This window comes from Leuciscus leuciscus (genome assembly GCF_965113295.1).
Source record: "Leuciscus leuciscus genome assembly, chromosome: 6".
Classification (NCBI taxonomy): domain Eukaryota; kingdom Metazoa; phylum Chordata; class Actinopteri; order Cypriniformes; family Leuciscidae; genus Leuciscus; species Leuciscus leuciscus.
The window spans coordinates 25,242,560-25,247,340 of record NC_138730.1 but is presented as its reverse complement, the minus strand read 5'-3'; positions in this window follow the sequence as shown (position 1 = coordinate 25,247,340).

Genomic DNA, 4,781 nt, shown 5'->3' with positions numbered 1-4,781 from the left:
GGTAAAAAAAAAAAAACAGTTTAATTTTCTCATAATGTACATTTGCACATCACCACATTTTCAATGATTCTCAAACGACTCGTCAGGTGAATCAATCTCTCTAAATCCCTCCTTTCCACGAGCTGCTCTGCTCTGATTGGCCAGACGGCTCAGTCTGTTGTGATTGGTCTACTGTGTGAAGCGCATGTGTCGAAAACAAAACCGCCCATTGCCATAACAACGTCAGCTCTGCTTGTCCTGAGGCTTCCTACACCGCAAACTAAACACAGTAGGCTTGTTTGAGATGAGCAAAATCTGCGCAAAACCGATCACCGGTGATCACCGCGTGATGCATGCCGGTTAGAAATGTGTCCGATGCGGTTCGCCTTGCTCTGATGTCATGCTAACATGTGTCAAAAAACCCTTGCAAGCGCAAGGCGGACTTGTCGGATTCTGCAGTCGCGCGCAGTTACTCTCAAAGGGGTAATCCAGCACCTGGAAAGCGTACCTTCCCTGGGGGCCGCCATTGGTTAGTAAGCCATCACCTTCTGTTAGAATTCCATTGACTCCCATTCATTTTTCACTTTGATAGCGAAAAACTTTACACCTGAGGCGTTTAAAGACTCTATTTATCCATTGTTTATTTCTAAAGAAACACGACAATGTATAAAAGGCTCTATTACCTTGTATCTTACGTTACGGCCCCGTAGTAGCAGTTTTTGTAAAAATAGGCTAACGATTGCGTCATAACCACTCGACTCTCTGTCGCACAGTAAATTATTGTATTGACAGGAGGAGAAGGTCGCGGGCAATCGGGGGGACGTGGAGGCAAAATGACAAAATAATTAATCAGAATACTTAGCAAAAGTTTCTCCTGCTCCTAGCTCATGGACACCTCCTACTCACACTCTCCGTCTCTGCAAGTTTCGGAAGGGAATGATTCAGATTTCTCTTGGCACAGCTACTAGAAGACAGACAGGTTGCTCACGTCACATCTACGTCGTCAAGCTCAGTTTGAGTCTGCGCAGTACGGTCAGCCATCAGGAAGTGAGTGCTTCTAATTGACTTCACTTTTCTCCGTTGAATCCAATGGGGTCGCTGTATCCATTTCTTTTACTGTCTATGGTGCAGACCAGGGGCGGAGCGATGTGGTGGCCAGGGGGGGCCACGGCCACCACTGGTCAAGGCTCGGCCCCCCTGCCGACCCCCCCAACCTCACGGCCCCACCCCCAGTCTGAGGAGGGGGAAAATACATTTTATTTAAAAAAAAACCTCCTGAACAGAAACGGTCTAAAGGAAGCTGAAATGTATGCATTATTTTTTTTGATCAAGTCATTTGTCACTTATGCTATATTAGCAACATGTTGGGTCACGCCCCCATCAACAGTGCAAGACATTACGACAGCGCTTAATGGAGACTAGCAACCACTGATACCACTGCAACTAACAGGTGCGTAAATTGGTGATACTTGAAAGCATAATTGAAATGATAAGATCATATAGTTATCTTCTCACTCAGTTTAATGTGTAAGAATGTGTCGACATTAGGGGTGTAACGATACACGTATTCGTAATGAACCGTTCGGTACGAGGCTTTCGGTACGCATTTTCAAACCGAACGGTTCGTTGGACCATTTTTCCTGCCGACCAAAATTTCATCATTTCAAATGTAGGCGCGTTGCGCGTGGCAAGCGCGCTCATAATGTAAGAGACGCCGGCGCGACCGCAACATTGCCCAACATCAAATGGCAAACGTAATGCAAGCGGAACGAAACTGCTCGTTATTGTGTGGTTGAAGGACCGTTTATCATTTTGTACCAGTGCAGCGATGCGACACTGTTACTACACAGCGCTAATAAGAGATCCAGTAAATAAATCATTTGAATTCGCCACAGAAGTAATAACATCGCTGTGAGATCTAGTGAGAAACATTCACATTTCTCCGTTATTAACGGATCAAACAGCGCTGACGTGGAAACCAGGAAGAAACATTGTGCCATGAATGAACTATCCAGTGTCCACAGATCTGCAACATTCACCATGGATTTACTGTAGTAACACTAACTGTAACCATGGAAGTTTGTCAGGAATAGTAGGCTATAATGCCTTCAAGTAACATTACGTCGGTTTTATTTTGACATTATACAATTGCTGCCCTCAAATGTTAATCTGAACTAAAATAAACCTGTTTATAACTAAGTTACTGCAATATTACATTAAATTTTTTCCAAGGAGCTGTTTTGTTTTATATGCTCCTAAGAAGAGTCAATTATAGCTCCAGAATTGCTCAAAGTAAAAAAAAAAAAATCACATTTTATGATGTTAGTTTTAATAAAAAAAAGAATAAAAAATTAAATCAAGGAAATTTCTCAGGCATTTCTTTCTTTTTGCTGTATCAAAAACGTACCGAACCGTGACACAAGTGTATCGTATCGAACCGTTACACCCCTAGTCGACATAGAGGAAGGGTGGCAGAGTGAGTTGAGTTGGGCTGCTGCTGTTATTTTTGCAAACTTGTATGATTATCTCTGGCTATCGAGCTAGTGCTAGCTTAAGTCAATTCCAATGTGTCACTTAGGGGTAAGCTACACCAGGCACGTAACTGAAGCATTCCGTTCGCAATGCGTAAAATCCATTTTATTATAATATTGCACTTAAAATGCTATGGTTTACCTAAATAAATTATTGCCTAAAATGACCATTCATATTGTGTCTTTCTGTCTTTTGCACTAAAAACAACCCCGTCTCATGTTAAGGTCCCTAACCCCTCACATAATCATGACACATCGCACTTGCACATTATCTAAGCACCCATCCCAATAACATGTGTAGAGATGGAACTCTGGATTGTTCGGATAGTCCTTGAAGACTGGTGACTCCGGTAAGAGAGTGTTGTAAACTCAGAATCGAAGACCAGGAGACTTTTGGGATCACGTTCAAGAAATTATTTCTTTATTGAGGACTTCGCGTTGACGTGGCTGCAGTTCTTCAAAAGTCTAACTAAAACATTATACATTGTAGCTATATACATTCCAAGGGGGAGGGATTACATAGAGGCGGGAACTCTGAATAAAGCCTGCAAATGAAGTGGGAACACACCCTACTCTGAGAGCACTACCAGTCCCATTGAATCAGCATAACTATTCACATGCTGATACTGGCCAGGAACTCCAATTCCAAGAGCCATCCCAGAGCCATTAAAGACAAAAGGTGAAAGTCAATCAACCTAACGATTCAACGTCTGGGCTCCGAAAGGTGAGAATCAAGTGATCTGACTCATTTAAAACACAATAGAGAAAACAGGTCTGGCAGGAAAGGAGACTCTTGCAGGAGACTCAATAAATCAGTCTATAAACTTTATCAGTTTATATACTATTGCAGTGGGAAAACTAAATTAAACATTTAATAAATATGTAATACAACAAGAGTAAGGGCTCGGAGAGTTACATTCAAAACTTTAATATGCTGGGCACATAAATGACATGTATGTGTGTGTGGTCTGAAACAAAGGATAGTAGTACAAATTAGACATAAAATAATATTACAGTCATTGTCAAATTGCTACAGATATTATGCATTTTCATACTGAACATAAGATAAACAATCAACAATTTACAAGCAATTCCACAATTATAATAGTGTAGCATGTCAAATAACTGTAAAATGGCAACAGATCGACATTTTAAATGTTAATATGACAACACATTATAACATGTCTGAGGAACTAGCACGTTAGCTTTCTGACATAGATTATCAAATAACGTTATCTGGTGCATATACAAACTCGCAAGATTAATACACCATAATAATAATAATAATAATAATATCAACAACATTATTCACGTGCACGTTTCTACATGAAATGAGAAATAAACTCACTTTTCTGCACGAACGCACACAGCTTTGAAGTTTACATGCTCATCGTGATCCAGCGCGTGTGGTGTATAAAGCACATGATCTTAAAGGGGAAGTTGTATGGTTGTCAGTAAAGTGAAAGACATGTGCCCTCTAGTGTTGAAACATGAAAGTGCAGTTAAAGGGATAGACTTTTCTACATTGCCGCCCCCAAATTTAGTATCTAAATTTGTTATTAGTTAGGAAAGTCTCAATGTCCGTTACTATTTCCTTCCTCATCTTCCCATGATGGCAGCTTTACTAAACGGGCAACAGGTCGGAGATAAGTTCGCCCTTTCACTTGCACTTTTGCTGTGCGTACGCGATTATCCGCTCCTGCATAGGTTTTAGTCACTCTGCCTATAGGCCACAAGGCTCGGGGCAATTGCGGATCAACTATCATGATGATCTGACCTTTACTTAGATTGGCATTGTCCTTCTGCCATATTTACCGGGGCTGTAGGCTTGGTAAATAATGCCTAATGAAGTTAACCCAAAATGATCAGCTAGAATTTGGCTGTCACCATCGTCGTCTCCCTAACAGATCACTAGAAGAGTAGATTGCTTGTGGGAGTGATGCATCACGACGGCCCATTAGCAATAGATTTGGTGTGACTGGGTCCAGATCGGCAACATCTGATGAGACTGGCTTAGAGTTAATAATTCCCTCGACTTCCACTAGAACTGTACGCAAGACTGCTTCAGTTACTGTTCGATTGCCCAAGACTACCTGGAGAGCAGTTTTAACTGATCGTATCTCTCGCTCCCAGGTCCCTCCAAAGTGTGGCGCATTTGGAGGGTTAAACTGGAAAGCGATTTCCTGGCGTGCTAGATGTTCTTTAAGTGGAACCTCTAACGAAGCAAAGGCCTCTTGGAGTTCAGTGGCTCCTCCTCGGAAGTTAGTACCT